We start from the raw sequence: 16,516 nt of genomic DNA on the forward strand, positions 1-16,516 counted from the left end.
CCCACATAATACCTCTTTTTGTGGTACTTGTAGTGTCAGAAATGTTCAACACCTCCTTCATAGCCGTGATCATGTAACGTGTGGCCCTACTGGACATTACGTTCGTTTCCTCACCGTCGACTCTGGACTCAGTATCCGTGTCTGGGTCTGTGTCGACCACCTGAGGTAGTGGGCGTTTTAGCGCCCCTGACGGTGTCTGAGACGCCTGGACAGGCACTAATTGATTTGCCGGCTGTCTCATATCGTCAACGGTTTTTTTGCAAAGTGCTGACACTATCACGCAATTCTTTAAACACGACCATCCAGTCAGGTGTCGACTCCCTAGGGGGTGACATCACTAACACAGGCAATTGCTCTGCTTCCACATCATTTTCCTCCTCATACATGTCGACACAATCGTACCGACACCCAGCACACACACAGGGAATGCTCTGATAGAGGACAGGACCCCACTAGCCCTTTGGGGAGACAGAGGGAGATTTGCCAGCACACACCAGAGCGCTATATATGTACAGGGATAACCTTATCTAAGTGTTACTCCCTTAATAGCTGCTTATATTGTTATATTTTGCCAAATAGTGCCCCCCCCTCTCTTGTTTTCACCCTGTTACCGTAGTGTACTGCAGGGGAGAGTCAGGGAGCTGTCCTTCCAGCGGAGCTGTGAGGGAAAATGGCGCTTGTGTGCTGAGGAGATAGGCTCCGCCCCCTTCTCGGCGGCCTTTCTCCCGCTTTTTCTGTGGAAAACTGGCAGGGGTTAAATACATCCATATAGCCCAGGAGCTATATGTGATGTATTTCTTTTGCCACATAAGGTATTTTACAGGTTTTATTGCGTCTCAGGGCGCTCCCCCCCCAGCGCCCTGCACCCTCAGTGACCGGAGTGTGAAGTGTGCTGAGAGCAATGGCGCACAGCTGCGGTGCTGTGCGCTACCTTATCCGAAGACAGGAACGTCTTCTGCCGCCGCTTTCTCCGGACCTCTTCGTTCTTCTGGCTCTGTAAGGGGGCCGGCGGCGCGGCTCCGGGACCCATCCAGGCTGAACCTGTGATCGTCCCTCTGGAGCTAATGTCCAGTAGCCTAAGAAGCCCAATCCACTCTGCACGCAGGTGAGTTCGCTTCTTCTCCCCTTAGTCCCTCGATGCAGTGAGCCTGTTGTCAGCAGGACTCACTGAAAATAAAAAACCTAAATATACTTTTACTTCTAAGCAGCTCAGGAGAGCCACCTAGATTGCACCCTTCTCGGCCGGGCACAAAATCTTAACTGAGGCTTGGAGGAGGGTCATAGGGGGAGGAGCCAGTGCACACCAGCTAGTCCTAAAGCTTTTACTTTGTGCCCAGTCTCCTGCGGAGCCGCTATTCCCCATGGTCCTTAAGGAAGTCCCAGCATCCACTAGGACGTTAGAGAAATATACTGCGGGCACGGTGAGAGTTGGGTGTGAGGGGGAATATATACTGCGGCACGGTGAGAGCTGGGTGTGAGGGAGAATATATACTGCGGGCACGGTGAGAGCTGGGTGCGAGGGGGAAAATATAATGCGGGCACGGTGAGAGTTGGGTGTGAGGGGGAATATATACTGCGGGCACGGTGAGAGCTGGGTGTGAGGGGGAATATATACTGCGGGCACGGTGAGATCTGGGTGTGAGGGGAATATATACTGCGGCACGGTGAGAGTTGGGTGTGAGGGGGAATAAATACTGCGGCACGGTGAGAGTTGGGTGTGAGGGGGAATATATACTGCGGGCACGGTGAGAGCTGGGTGTGAGGGAGAATATATACAGCGGGCACTGTGAGAGCTGGGTGTGAGGGGGAAAATATACTGCGGGCACGGTGAGATCTGGGTGTGAGGGGAATATATACTGCAGGCATGGTGAGATCTGGGTGTGAGGGGAATATATACTGCAGGCATGGTGAGATATCAGGATTTTGGTACTTACCGATAAATCCCTTTCTCCGATTCCACAGGGGCCACTGGAGCGTAGTTACAATGGGGAAATAGTAGGCAGTAATTGGGAGCTGGCACTTTAAAATTCTCACACTGTGGCTAGCTCCTCCCCTACTATCTCCCCTCCAAGCCAGTCTACGTAAAACTGTGCCCGATAAGAGATGGAATAAACAAACCTTAAGGTAGAGGAGGTTAATGAAGCCCTGTAAACCAGGATAATCCAAACTAAACCTGGAACAGAACCTGACAAAAACCAGGCTAGCCCGAACTCAACAAGCAGTCATATATTGATCTGCAAACGTTTAAGCAAAAAACAAGGATGATGAACAGCGCTGGGCGGGCGTCCAGTGGCCCCTGTGGAATCGGAGAAAGGGATTTATCGGTAAGTACCAAAATCCTGATTTCTCCTTCATCCACTAGGGGCCACTGGAGCGTAGTTACAATGGGGACGTCCCAGAGCTCCCAAAAACGGGCGGGAGAGCGCTGAGAGTCCTGTAAAAACTGCTCGGCCAAACTGTGATGCAGAGGCCGCAAAAGTGTCAAACTTGTAGAATTTGACAAGACGAATGTCGGTCCGACCAAGTAGCCGCCCGACAAACTATTTATGGAGACCCCACGGGCAGCCGCCCACGAAGGTCTTACAACGCGCGTAAAGTGCGCTGAAATGGAATACGGAGGCTCTCTAGCAACCTCCAAGAAGACTGTCTGATGGTCAGATGTATCCAACGGCCCAGCATATTTTGGGACCCCGGCTATTTAGCACGGGAGCATTGTACAGCGCAAAGAAGAAAAAACACTTAGTCGAATAGCCGAAGACCTCTGTAGGGAGAGTCGGCGAGCCATGACAACATTCAAAGAGGACCAAAAAACACTAGTGTCAGATTTGTCGGAAAAATGGACATCCCCTCTGGAAGAAACGACCGCTGAGACCGAAGCTCAGCCGGGTGAGTTGCCAATAGAGCACTCCCTGAAAAAGAGGCCGAACCTACGGCCGCTAGGCTAATCTCTTTTGGAAGAAAACTGAAAAAAGGCAGAGACCTAAAATTCAGGTCAGTGTGGTATGAAGCGCAGCGGAGCAAAACCTCCCAGAGAAACCAAGGATGACGGCTGAATGGTAACTGAAAGAAGGGGAAAACCCCTTTTATGCTTATTATGTCCCATACAGTTTTCCAAAAGTGGCAAAAGCGAGAAGAGCTAACAGACTTCTGAAATCGGGGCCCGGTAGGCCTAACCAAACTAGGGAACTACTCCCTTCTGAGGTCTCGTGAACAGTCACACGGTTACACGGAACCAGTGTAAGATTGAACAAAGAAAAAGTTGTTGAAGTGGACAGTCCAGTCGAGGTAGTAGCCAAGGCTCCTCTACTGACAACAGGTGTATCTGTATCTTCAAGTCATGTGTGGCCCAACCAGAGCCACCGAGAGGACTAGCACGCATAATCCCCTCCTGTGTTACCGAACCTGAGGTAGAAATCAAAAAGGGAGGCAGGATAGAATAACCAGAAAACTCCCCGGAGCCCTGAGGGCCTCCTCGGCTACTGCCCGAGCTCACGTCCGAGAGTAGTAAAGGGTTAAAAAGTCAGTCAGAACGCCCTGAGGTCGATCCGAAATCTCCGCCCACAGCGGACCAGCTGACAAAACTCCGGGGAATGTTTTCTCACCCGGGAGTCTGACCTGGTGGCTTGACCTGGAAAGAAGATTGTTGTCCCCCGCTCAGAGAGGAATGTAGGCGACCACTCATTGCGTCGCAACTTGACTGAAGAAATAGAGTACCTGGTGCCGAGGAAGGAAAAATCCTCTGACGGACCGTGTTGAGAAACGTCTATGAGGAGCATAAATTGGATCTGTGTTGAACCAGAAGCTCCTGGATCCTCCGGATATTCAGAAGCCACCTAATGTACAGAGTGGGAAAGTAGCAGTAGATTGTCCCATTAGGGAACCAACGTCACCTACTGCCCTTGAAAAAGAGTTATTCTGTGATCTTCCTGAACTCTGTGGGAGCGGAAGACAGACCGAAAGGAAAGGACTGACAGTGAAAATGAGAATCCTGTAATGCGAATCTGAGAAAAACCCGTCCAACGGAAATCAGTAAACAGGCATCGCTGAAGACAAGGTACACGTAAAAACTCCCTTTCTTGTTCAAACTAGCAATCACAGACTGAAAAGGATTCTAAGGCCAGAATAGGTCTGGCCGAGCCAACTGGCTTCGGAACGTGAAAAGAAAACAAAGGCCTGAGAACTGTCCCGATTCAAATGATATGTGAAAAACAGGGATTAACACCCTTTGCGGTTAGAAGCATATGGAGCGCCACCTGCAGTATGACTCTCTTGTCATCGTAAATCGGCCGACCCCTGCCGAGGGACTCCTGAGATGGTTGTACTCCGAAATCTAGTTTGTAACCGCCCAAGCCTTCTCAGTTCTTCCCATAGGACCACCGACCTGCGCCTACCCTGGGACCCTCCAGGTGGTAGGAAAGTCTGACCTGTAGTGGGTTTATGTGAACTTCTGCTTCAGCTTTTTTTTTTTTTTTTTTTTGAGATCCCCTGGCGACTGAAATATCGCCCGTGTGGAGTCGAAAGTTTTTGAAGGGGCACGGAAAAATCTAAAGGAAAGACCGGTAAAGGTCTGTCTTGGAGCTGGGGCAGTATTAGGAGAAAGTAAAGTGGACTTACCTCCAATGGTTCAAGAAATCCTGCAGAAAGTTCCTTCCCCTGAACCATCTGCCCCGTAGGATTACATGTTCACCTGTCACTGTCCAGCCCCAGAAGTCGTCGGTTTAAGACATCCCAAGCGAAAATGCAGGGTCCGAGTCTGCAGACGTGGTGACCTTCAAAGATCATAGAGCAGAATCGTGATTCGGACCTGTACCAAAGTATCAAATGATCCTGATGTGAAACATCCTGTAACCTAGAGGACAATTGTTCCACAACCTACCTGCTCCGGACAAGGTAGAACCATGCTGCCGTATATGTCTTCGATGGGTCCCTGAACAAGGTTGCTCAGGAAAACGGCAGCTTGTTGGACCGGCGATACATCGAGGGGTATACCCTAGAGAGGTTCTGATACCATCTCCTGCCGACTGTGGGGAGAGGGTAGGGAAAACAAACATTGTTTGATACCTGATATTGTGTATTCGGGTGTCTGCCGGCCGCCTACCGGAGCCTGCCCAGCTCATCCGAGACTGGGCCAGTCGCTGTCATTTCGTCATTGGCGTCGAACCCTGATGGACTTGACGTGTCCGCCTCCTTTACCTGCAGTACCAGACGAACTGCTGTATAATGCACCTGGATATTCTGAGACACTGGTTCAGACTCCACAGAAAACAGACATCATTAGTATTGTAACCTGGAAGGTTAGCAAAGTTCCTTTAGAAACCTGGAGAGGTGAAATGACGTACAAGATCTCTGGTTAATAGTGACATTACCTGCATAATCTGAGCTGTTCAAACAGGAGTGTTCTGCCGGTGCGTGGAGGGCTAAGCAGATGGCTCCACCGCATACTTCACACCTAAGAGGGAATTCTTTGACTATCCCAGGTGAGAGGAGAAAAGGTGGTTAAAGAAACACAGCCCTATGTAAGGTCTGCACTATAATGTGTAGTGACCGACACGATTCAAATAAACTTTCTGGAGCAGCGGAGACCTGAACCAGTAGCGCCGCGCTGTGGGACAGGAGTCTTAGCCCTAAGCTATAGGGGCTCCCCTTAAAGTTTCTTTATTTTCAAACCCTGGTCCCCCTGTACAGATACCCGCTACTAGCGTACTGAGCCACAGCGCTATTTGTCCGATGCCTTACACGCATTCCCCAAATGACAAATAGCATTAGTAACTAGTGACACCAAGGAATAATAAAGGGAAGGCAACACCCCGCCCTGTATGTAGTGTACCGCTAATTAAGGTGCGCCCGATGTTTCTCGGAGGTTCCACTGGCTTTTCAAAATGGTGACCAGACTGTGAGAAAAGATGGGGGAAAATGTTATGTGGCAAGGAGGTATTGTGTTATTAGAAAACATTGCGGAAGTGGTTTGTTTTATCTTAAAGATGTATGTGGACACATCTGTACAAACTACACACAATTAGGGCACCGGTGGGAACCAAACCCACGACCTCCATGCCGCGAGGCAGCAATGACAACCACTACACCATCCGCACTGCCCTATATACGGTATTGTATGCATATATCTATATACATACCTCCACACATATATATATATTCATACATACATATCTATATATATATATATATATATATATATATATATATATATATATATATACACACCCACAGTAAATCCAACCGTGTATGTGAACCCAATAGGGTAGATAACTACTGTAATATATGTAGGGTAAAGAAATTTTTAATCATTAATGAGATGAGCCCCAGCTCCTGTAATAGAGCAGGCTCCTGTATGAAATGCCTGGCAGAGGACTCTCCTGCAGGGAGGAATGGCTGCCAAAGTCAGATATTACAAATATGTCAGCAACTCCCTGCACAGAAAAACTAAAACCCCCCTGAGACAGGATTTGTGCCTAGAGGCAGTGAACGCTGCGATCCGCCGCCGGGAGCCCGCTGAGCAAAGCGGGAATAGCCTTCACCCCCACATCCTACCTTTATCCTCCCTGAACAGCCCGGAGAGGGAAGGGAGCTTGCAGCAGCCGGGGAGCGGTGTGACAGTGAAGCGGCGTGTCCTGTAGCGGCCGGGGGACGGAGAGCGCTTAGCCCGCCGAACAGAGCAGGAGTTAGCTCCGCCCCCTCCGCTTCGGCGCCAAATTCAAACCTGCTCTACAGTAAGCGGGAAGCGTGTATCTCCCCGGCCGCTTGTATGCTGTGGCCGGGGAGCGTTTCATGAGCAGAGCCCCATGTTTTTGCCCACACTGACATAAGATGGCGGCAACTATAAAAGGCAACCAGCCTTGGATCTGTATCCCCCGGCTGCCTTCTGCAGCCGGGTAGTGAAGAGCGCTGAGCACGCTTACAGAGCGGGCTGAAGCTCCGCCCCCCATATAATGGCGCCAAGTTCAAATTAGTAAGCGCCTTTGATGCACTCCAGCCTTCTATGACTGGAGTATAGGGGTCCATACATATGTTGAAATTTGAAACTGTAAAACATACATCAGTCTGGAAGGGGGGATGTTTGTACTCACCACACTTTAGGCGTACTCCAGCTCGACCCCGCGGCCCCGACACGCGCCGCACGCAGCGGTGTCCGGTCCCTTTTGATACTCATCTTCTGATGGAGTGGCCCCGACACGCGCCGCACGCAGCGGTGTCCGGCCATTTTTGATACTCACCGCTGCCATGCTGCCGGAATCTTCTGCTGGATGGAGTGGCCCCTACACGCGCCGCACGCAGCGGTGTCCGCCAACTCAGGAGAGCTCAGTGTCTCCCTCAGCCGGGGCCCATCCCGAGCCGCACGCAGCTGCGATGGGACCCCGCCGGCAGCTCCCGCGGTGCAGACTGGCAGTGGCAGAGCTGCCAGTCTGTGCGTGTGTGTGAAGAAAAATAAAATAATAAAGAAAAAAGAAAATTTTCTTCAGCTAAACCCAAGTGAACCAGCTCACATCGGGCACTAACTAAGACTGGCTTGGAGGGGAGATAGTAGGGGAGGAGCTAGCCACAGTGTGAGAATTTTAAAGTGCCAGCTCCCAATTACTGCCTACTATTTCCCCATTGTAACTACGCTCCAGTGGCCCCTAGTGGATGAAGGAGAAATAGGTGTGAGGAGGAATAAATACTACGGCACGGCGAGAGTTGGGTGTGAGGGGGAATATATACTGCGGGCACGGCAAGAGCTGGGTGTGGGGGGAATATATACTGCGGCACGGTGAGAGTTGGGTGTGAGGGGGAATATATACCCTGGGCACGTTGAGAGCTGAGTGTGAGGGAGAATATATACAGCGGTCACAGTGAGAGCTGGGTGTGAGGGAGAATATATACTGCGGGCACGGTGAGAGCTGGGTGCAAGGGGGGAAAATATACTGCGGGCACGGTGAGAGTTGGGTGTGAGGGGCAATATATACTGCAGGCACGGCAAGAGCTGGGTGTGAGGGAGAATATATACTGCGGGGACGGTGAGAGCTGGGTGTGAGGGGGAATATATACTGCGGGCACAGTGAGAGCTGGGTGTGACGGGTATACTGCAGGCACGGTGAGAGCTGAGTGCGAGGGGGAAAAATATACTGCGGGCACGGTGAGATATGGGTGTGAGGGGAATATATACTGCAGGCACGGTGAGAGCTGGGTGTGAGGGGGAAAATAAACTGAGGGCACTGTGAGAGCTGGGTGTGAGGGGGAATATATACTGCGGCACGGTGAGAGTTGGGTGTGAGGGGGAATATATACTGCGGCACGGTGAGAGTTGGGTGTGAGGGGCAATATATACTGCAGGCACGGCAAGAGCTGGGTGTGAGGGGGAATATATACTGCGGGCACAGTGAGAACTGGGTGCGAGGGGGAAAAATATACTGCGGGCACGGTGAGATCTGGGTGTGAGGGGAATATATACTGCAGGCACGTGAGAGCTAGGTGTGAGGGGGAATATAAACTGCGGGCAAGGTGAGAGCTGGGTGTGAGGGGGAATATATACTGCAGGCACGGTGAGAGTTGGGTGTAAGTGGGAATATATACTGCGGTACGGCGAGAGCTGAGTGTGAGGGGGAATAAATACTGCGGCACGGTGAGATATAGGTGTGAGGGGGAATAAATACTGCGGCACGGTAAGAGTTGGGTGTAAGTGGGAATATATACTGCGGCACGGCGAGAGCTGGGTGTGAGGGGGAATATATACAGCGGGCACAGTGAGACCTGGATGCGAGGGGGGAAAATATACTGCGGGCACGGTGAGATCTGGGTGTGAGAGGCATATATACTGCAGGCACGGTGAGATATAGGTGTGAGGGGGAATAAATACTGCGGCACGGTAAGAGTTGGGTGTAAGTGGGAATATATACTGCGAGCACGGCAAGAGCTGGGTGTGGGGGGAATATATACTGCGGCACGGTGAAAGCTGGGTGTGAGGGAGAATATATACTGCGGGCACGGTGAGAGCTGGCTGTGAGGGGGAATATATACTGCGGGCACAGTGAGAGCTGGGTGTGACGGGTATACTGCAGGCACGGTGAGAGCTGAGTGCGAGGGGGAAAAAATAAGATTTTACTTACCGATAAATCTATTTCTCGTAGTCCGTAGTGGATGCTGGGACTCCGTAAGGACCATGGGGAATAGCGGCTCCGCAGGAGACAGGGCACAAGAATAAAAGCTTTAGGATCAGGTGGTGTGCACTGGCTCCTCCCCCCATGACCCTCCTCCAAGCCTCAGTTAGGATACTGTGCCCGGACGAGCGTACATAATAAGGAAGGATATTGAATCCCGGGTAAGACTCATACCAGCCACACCAATCACACCGTACAACTTGTGATCTGAACCCAGTTAACAGTATGATAAAACGAAAAGGAGCCTCTGAAAAGATGGCTCACAACAATAATAACCCGAATTTTTGTAACAATAACTATATACAAGTATTGCAGACAATCCGCACTTGGGATGGGCGCCCAGCATCCACTACGGACTACGAGAAATAGATTTATCGGTAAGTAAAATCTTATTTTCTCTGACGTCCTAGTGGATGCTGGGACTCCGTAAGGACCATGGGGATTATACCAAAGCTCCCAAACGGGCGGGAGAGTGCGGATGACTCTGCAGCACCGAATGAGAGAACTCCAGGTCCTCCTCAGCCAGGGTATCAAATTTGTAGAATTTTGCAAACGTGTTTGCCCCTGACCAAGTAGCTGCTCGGCAAAGTTGTAAAGCCGAGACCCCTCGGGCAGCCGCCCAAGAGGAGCCCACTTTCCATGTGGAATGGGCTTTTACCGATTTTGGCTGTGGCAGGCCTGCCACAGAATGTGCAAGCTGAATTGTACTACAAATCCAACGAGCAATCGTCTGCTTAGAAGCAGGAGCACCCAGCTTGTTGGGTGCATACAGGATAAACAGCGAGTCAGATTTTCTGACTCCAGCCGTCCTGGAAACATATATTTTCAGGGCCCTGACAACGTCAAGCAACTTGGAGTCCTCCAAGTCCCTAGTAGCCGCAGGTACCACAATAGGTTGGTTCATGTGAAATGCAGAAACCACCTTAGGTAGAAATTGAGGACGAGTCCTCAATTCTGCCCTGTCAGAATGAAAAATTAAGTAAGGACTTTTATATGATAAAGCCGCCAATTCTGACACACGCCTGGCTGAAGCCAGGGCTAACAGCATCGTCACCTTCCATGTGAGATATTTGTAGTCCACAGTGGTGAGTGGTTCAAACCAATGTGACTTTAGAAAACTCAACACAACATTGAGATCCCAAGGTGCCACTGGAGGCACAAAAGGAGGCTGTATATGCAGTACCCCTTTTACAAATGTCTGAACTTCAGGCATTGAAGCCAGTTCTTTCTGGAAGAAAATCGACAGGGCCGAAATTTGAACCTTAATGGACCCTAATTTTAGGCCCATAGATAGTCCTGTTTGCAGGAAATGGAGGAAACGACCCAGTTGAAATTCCTCTGTAGGGGCCTTCTTGGCCTCACACCACGCAACATATTTTCGCCAAATGCGGTGATAATGTTTTGCGGTTACGTCCTTCCTGGCCTTGACCAGGGTAGGGATGACTTCATCTGGAATGCCTTTTTCCCTCAGGATCCGGCGTTCAACCGCCATGCCGTCAAACGCAGCCGCGGTAAGTATTGGAACAGACAAGGCCCCTGCTGGAGCAGGTCCTTTCTCAGAGGTAGAGGCCACGGTTCGTCCGTGAGCATCTCTTGAAGTTCCGGGTACCAAGTCCTTCTTGGCCAATCCGGAGCCACGAGTATATTTCTTACTCCTCTCCTTCTTATGATTCTCAGTACCTTTGGTATGAGAGGCAGAGGAGGGAACACATACACTGACTGGTACACCCACGGCGTTACCAGGGCGTCCACCGCTATTGCCTGAGGGTCCCTTGACCTGGCGCAATATCTGTCTAGTTTTTTGTTTAGACGGGACGCCATCATGTCCACCTTTGGTTCTTCCCAACGGTTTACTATCAGGTGGAAGACTTCTGGGTGAAGTCCCCACTCTCCCGGGTGGAGGTCGTGTCTGCTGAGGAAGTCTGCTTCCCAGTTGTCCACTCCCGGAATGAACACTGCTGACAGTGCTATCACATGATTTTCCGCCCAGCGAAGAATCCTTGCAGCTTCTGCCATTGCCCTCCTGCTTCTCGTGCCGCCCTGTCTGTTTACGTGGGCGACTGACGTGATGTTGTCCGATTGGATCAATACCGCCTGACCCTGAAGCAGGGGTTTCGCTTGACTTAGGGCATTGTAAATGGCCCTTAGTTCCAGAATGTTTATATGAAGAGATGCTTCCATGCTTGACCACAAGCCCTGGAAATTTCTTCCCTGTGTGACTGCTCCCCAGCCTCTCAGGCTTGCATCCGTGGTCACCAGGATCCAATCCTGAATGCCAAATCTGCGGCCCTCTAGTAGATGAGCACTCTGCAGCCACCACAGAAGAGACACCCTTGTCCTTGGCGACAGGGTTATCCGCTGATGCATCTGAAGATGCGATCCGGACCATTTGTCCAGTAGATCCCACTGAAAAGTTCTTGCATGGAATCTTCCGAATGGAATCGCTTCGTAAGAAGCCACCATTTTTCCCAGGACCCTCGTGCACTGATGCACTGACACCTGGCCTGGTTTTAGGAGGTTCCTGACTAGCTCGGATAACTCCCTGGCCTTCTCCTCCGGGAGAAACACCTTTTTCTGGACTGTGTCCAGAATCATTCCTAGGAACAGTAGACGTGTCGTAGGAATCAGCTGCGATTTTGGAATATTTAGGATCCACCCGTGCTGACGTAACACTACCTGAGATAGTGCTACTCTGACTTCTAACTGTTCCCTGGACCTTGCCCTTATCAGGAGATCGTCCAAGTAAGGGATAATTAAGATGCCTTTTCTTCGAAGAAGAATCATCATTTCGGCCATTACCTTGGTAAAGACCCGAGGTGCCGTGGACAACCCAAACGGCAGCGTCTGAAACTGATGATGACAGTTTTGTACTACAAACCTGAGGTACCCTTGGTGAGACGGGTAGATTGGGACGTGGAGATAAGCATCCTTGATGTCCAGAGACACCATATAGTCCCCTTCTTCCAGGTTTGCTATCACCGCTCTGAGTGATTCCATCTTGAATTTGAACCTCTTTATGTAAGTGTTCAAGGATTTCAGATTTAAAATTGGTCTCACCGAGCCGTCCGGCTTCGGTACCACAAACAGCGTGGAATAATACCCCTTTCCCTGTTGTAGGAGGGGTACCTTGATTATCACCTGCTGGGAATACAGCTTGTGAATGGCTTCCAAAACTGCCTCCCTGTCGGAGGGAGACTCTGGTAGAGCAGACTTCAGGAACCGGCGAGGGGGAAACGCCTCGAATTCCAGTTTGTACCCCTGCGATACTACCTGTAGAATCCAGGGGTCCAATTGCGAGTGAGCCCACTGCGCATTGAAATTCTTGAGACGGGCCCCCACCATGTCTGAGTCTGCTTGTAAAGCCCCAGCGTCATGCTGAAGACTTGGCAGAAGCAGGGGAGGGCTTCTGCTCCTGGGAAGCGGCTGCATGGTGCAGTCTTTTTCCCCTTCCTCTGCCCCGGGGCAGGAAGGAATGGCCTTTAGCTCGCTTGTACTTATGGGAACGAAAGGACTGAGTTTGAAAAGACGGTGTCTTTTTCTGCTGATGTGAAGTGACCTGGGGTAAAAAGGTGGATTTTCCAGCCGTTGCCGTGGCCACCAGGTACGATAGACCAGCCCCAAATAACTCCTCCCCTTTATACGGCAATACTTCCATATGTCGTTTGGAATCCGCATCGCCTGACCACTGTCGCGTCCATAACGCTCTTCTGGCAGAAATGGACATAGCACTTACTCTTGATGCCAGGGTGCAGATATCCCTCTGTGCATCACGCATATATAGTAATGCATCCTTCAAATGCTCTATAGTTAACAGTATATTGTCCCTATCCAGGGTATCAATATTTTCAGTCAGGGAATCCGACCACGCGACTCCAGCACTGCACATCCAGGCTGAAGCGATTGCTGGTCGCAGTATAACACCAGTATGTGTGTATATACTTTTAAAAATATTTTCCAGCCTTCTATCTGCTGGTTCCTTGAGGGTGGCCGTAACGCTAACGCTACTTGTTTAGATAAACGTGTGAGCGCCTTATCTACCCTAGGGGGTGTTTCCCAACGCGTCCTAACCTCTGACGGGAAAGGATATAGTGCCAATAATTTTTTAGAAATTAGCAGTTTTTTGTCGGGGAAAACCCACGCTTTATCACACACCTCATTTAACTCATCTGACTCAGGGAAAACTATTGGTAGTTTTTTCACACCCCACATAATACCCTTCTTTGTGGTACTTGTAGTGTCAGAAATGTTCAATGCCTCCTTCATTGCCGTGATCATGTAACGTGTGGCCCTACTGGACATTACGTTTGTCTCCTCACCGTCGACACTAGACTCAGTATCTGTGTCTGGGTCTGTGTCGACCCACTGAGGTAACGGGCGTTTTAGGGCCCCTGACGGTGTCTGAGACGCCTGAACAGGCACTAATTGATTTGCCGGCTGTCTCATGTCATCAACCGTTCTTTGCAAAGTGCTGACATTATCACTTAATTCTTTAAATACGATCATCCAGTCAGGTGTCGACACCCTAGGGGGTGACATCACTAACCCAGGCAATTGCTCCGCCTCCACATCATTTTCCTCCTCATACATGTCGACACACACGTACCGACACACAGCACACACACCGGGAATGCTCTGATAGAGGACAGGACCCCACAAGCCCTTTGGAGAGACAGAGGGAGAGTCTGCCAGCACACACCAAGCGCTATATATATATACAGGGATAACCTTATATAAGTGTTATTCCCTTATAGCTGCTGTTTATATAATTTTTAGCTGCCAATAGTGCCCCACCTTCTCTTTTTTACCCTGCTTCTGTAGCAAGTCTGCAGGGGAGAGTCAGGGAGCCGTCCTTCCAGCGGAGCTGTGAGGGAAAATGGCGCTTGTGTGCTGAGGAGATAGGCTCCGCCCCTTCACGACGTCCTTATCTCCCGCTCTTTTCTGTAAAAATGGCAGGGGTTAAAATACATCCATATAGCACAAGAGCTATATGTGATGTATTCTTTTGCCAACCTAAGGTATTATCTGTTATATTGCGTCTCAGGGCGCTCCCCCCCAGCGCCCTGCACCCTCAGTGACCGGAGTGTGAAGTGTGCTGAGAGCAATGGCGCACAGCTGCGGTGCTGTGCGCTACCTTAGTCTGAAGACAGGATCGTCTTCTGCCGCCGATTTCACCGGACCTCTTCGCTCTTCTGGCTCTGTAAGGGGGCCGGCGGCGCGGCTCCGGGACCCATCCAGGCTGAACCTGTGATCGTCCCTCTGGAGCTAATGTCCAGTAGCCTAAGAAACCCAATCCACTCTGCACGCAGGTGAGTCCGTTTCTTCTCCCCTTAGTCCCACGATGCAGTGAGCCTGTTGCCAGCAGGACTCACTGAAAATAAAAAACCTAAAATACACTTTTATTCTAAGCAGCTCAGGAGAGCCACCTAGCCTGCACCCTTCTCGTTCGGGCACAAAAATCTAACTGAGGCTTGGAGGAGGGTCATGGGGGGAGGAGCCAGTGCACACCACCTGATCCTAAAGCTTTTATTCTTGTGCCCTGTCTCCTGCGGAGCCGCTATTCCCCATGGTCCTTACGGAGTCCCAGCATCCACTAGGACGTCAGAGAAATATACTGCGGGCACGGTGAGATATGGGTGTGAGGGGAATATATACTGCAGGCACGGTGAGAGCTGGGTGTGAGGGGGAATATAAACTGCGGGCACTGTGAGAGCTGGGTGTGAGGGGGAATATATACTGCGGCACGGTGAGAGTTGGGTGTGAGGGGGAATATATACTGCGGCACGGTGAGAGTTGGGTGTGAGGGGCAATATATACTGCAGGCACGGCAAGAGCTGGGTGTGAGGGGGAATATATACTGCGGGCACAGTGAGAGCTGGGTGCGAGGGGGAAAAATATACTGCGGGCACGGTGAGATCTGGGTGTGAGGGGAATATATACTGCAGGCACGTGAGAGCTAGGTGTGAGGGGGAATATAAACTGCGGGCAAGGTGAGAGCTGGGTGTGAGGGGGAATATATACTGCAGGAACGGTGAGAGTTGGGTGTAAGTGGGAATATATACTGCGGTACGGCGAGAGCTGAGTGTGAGGGGGAATAAATACTGCGGCACGGTGAGATATAGGTGTGAGGGGGAATAAATACTGCGGCACGGTAAGAGTTGGGTGTAAGTGGGAATATATACTGCGGCACGGAGAGAGTTGGGTGTGAGGGGGAATATATACTGTGGGCACGTTGAGAGCTGGGTGTGAGCGGGAATATATACTGCGGCACGGTGAGAGTTGGGTGTGAGGGGGAATATATACTGCTGGCACGGCGAAAGCTGGGTGTGAGGGAGAATATATACTGCGGCACGGTGAGAGCTGGGTGTGAGGGAGTATATATACAGCGGGTACAGTGAGAGCTGGATGCGAGGGGGGAAAATATACTGCGGGCACAGTGAGAGCTGGGTGTGAGGGGGAATATATACTGCGGGCACGGTGAGATCTGGGTGTGAGGGGAATATATACTGCAGGCACGGTGAGAGCTGGGTGTGAGGGGGAATATATACTGCGGCACGGTGAGAGCTGGGTGTGAGGTAGAATATATACTGCGGCACGGTGAGAGCTGGGTGCGAGGGGGAAAAATTTACTGCGGGCGCGGTGAGATCTGGGTGTGAGGAGGAATAAATACTGCGGCAAGGTGAGAGTTGGGTGTAAGTGGGAATACATACTGCGGCACAGTGAGAGCTGGGTGCGAGGGGGAAAATATACTGCGGGCACGGTGAGAGTTGGGTGTGAGGGGGAATATATACTGCGGGCACGGCGAGAGCTGGTTGTGAGGGGAATATATACTGCGGGCACAGTGAGAGCTGTGTGTGAGGGGGAATATATACTGCGGCACGGTGAGAGCTAGGTGTGAGGGAGAATATATACTGCGGGCACGGTGAGAGCTGGGTGCGAGAGGGAAAATATACTGCGGGCACGGTGAGAGTTGGGTGTGAGGGGGAATATATTCTGCGGGCACGGCGAGAGCTGTGTGTGAGGGGGAATATATACTGCGGCACGGTGAGAGCTAGGTGTGAGGGAGAATATATACTGCGGGCACGGTAAGAGCTGGGTGTGAGGAGGAATATATACTGCGGGCACGGCGAGAGCTGGGTGTGAGGAGGAATATATACTGCGGGCACGGTGAGAGCTGGGTGTGAGGGGGAATATAAACTATGGGCACTGTGAGAGCTGGGTGTGAGGGGAATATATACTGCGGGCACAGTGAGAGCTGGGTGTGAGAGGGAATATATACTGCAGCACGGTGAGAGCTGGGTGTGAGGTGAATATATACTGCAGGCACGGTGAGAGCTGGGTGCGAGGGGGGGAAATATACTGCAGGC

At 51.1% G+C, this 16,516-nt stretch overlaps 1 protein-coding gene across 2 annotated transcripts in view; it reads right to left on the bottom strand.

Annotated features, from left to right (window-relative positions):
- LOC135054591 (zinc finger protein 271-like) overlaps positions 1-16,516 on the bottom strand; it is a 76,194-nt gene that overhangs the window by 36,072 nt on the left and 23,606 nt on the right. The gene's annotated exons all lie outside the window — the stretch shown is intronic.

This window comes from Pseudophryne corroboree, chromosome 3 (genome assembly GCF_028390025.1).
Source record: "Pseudophryne corroboree isolate aPseCor3 chromosome 3, aPseCor3.hap2, whole genome shotgun sequence".
NCBI lineage: Eukaryota > Metazoa > Chordata > Amphibia > Anura > Myobatrachidae > Pseudophryne > Pseudophryne corroboree.